The following is a 1,095-nucleotide window of genomic DNA, read 5'->3' as shown; positions in this document are numbered from 1 at the left end:
AGACCGGGGCACGAACCCGTGTCCCCTGCATCGGCAGGCGGACTCTCAACCACTGCGCCACCAGGGAAGCCCGAAATCAGCATTTTTGATGTCACCTAGTGCCTGCTGACTAACTGGAATAGTGAGCTCCGTGGTGCTGGGGTTGGCTGGTTGGGTTGAAAGGGGTTTATTATTTATGATTACAGTTGTTTTGAATAAAGAGAGTTAGATTTTGCCCTCACAGGCTTTTTTTTTTTTCTTTTTAAATAAAGAAGGAATTCTGTTTGAATTGTGCAGTATGCACATGCATTACCTATTAAAAATGGTCAATACAAATTTTAAAAAGGGAAAAAAGCAAAGAGTGTAAAACTTAGTCCTCCATGAGTTCGGAGTCTGATTTTGTTTGTTTTACAGATCCCAAGCACAAGGGTTAGGGAATTACAACAAGGGTGAAGTGACACCATCTGGAGAAATGCTTGGGAGCTATTATTTAACAACTAGAATGTCTAATTGTTTCCCTTTTAATATCTTGGGCAACAAAGCTTTTTTGTTCAGGTGACGTTAGAATGAACTTTACTAATTTTATCCCCTAATAGTAAAATGTATTCGTGTCTTCAACACAGAGAGCCAAAAGTTGCTTGGATTTGGGGCTAAAGGGAACTGGATTTCACTATGGCCTCCTGCTAGGTGTCTCATCAGCCTGGATACCCCTTCCCAGGAAGCAGAACAGAAGGTAGAAGCAGAAAGAGGATGGAATTTGAAATCAACACAATGAATTTGAATTCGGGTCTGTCATTTACTACTTGTGAAATCTCACACCTACTACATAACCTCTCTGAATTATCACAGATTAAGTTGTCTCATCAGTGAAATAAAGACGATACCTATTACATTTATGTGAAGAGTAAATATAACATTAGTGCTTGGTACAGAGTGGACATTCAATACATGATGGTGGCAGTGCTTTCTGATGTGGTTCCTCCTTTAGAATCTCTAAGGCCCTTAGTAGACTTTTAAAAAAACAACCCATTGATTTTTTTTTTTTTTTTTTTTTGTGGTATGCGGGCCTCCCTCTGCTGCGGCCTCTCCCGTTGCGGAGCACAGGCTCCGGACGCG

The 1,095-nt window shown here is 40.9% G+C and overlaps 1 protein-coding gene across 2 annotated transcripts in view; it reads right to left on the bottom strand.

The window, feature by feature from the left end:
* The window catches only part of SLC1A3 (solute carrier family 1 member 3), a 74,699-nt gene that overhangs the window by 10,589 nt on the left and 63,015 nt on the right, over positions 1 to 1,095 (bottom strand). The gene's annotated exons all lie outside the window — the stretch shown is intronic.

This window comes from Physeter macrocephalus, chromosome 8 (assembly GCF_002837175.3).
Source record: "Physeter macrocephalus isolate SW-GA chromosome 8, ASM283717v5, whole genome shotgun sequence".
NCBI classification, from domain to species: domain Eukaryota; kingdom Metazoa; phylum Chordata; class Mammalia; order Artiodactyla; family Physeteridae; genus Physeter; species Physeter macrocephalus.
This window is presented reverse-complemented; position numbering and strand designations above follow the sequence as displayed.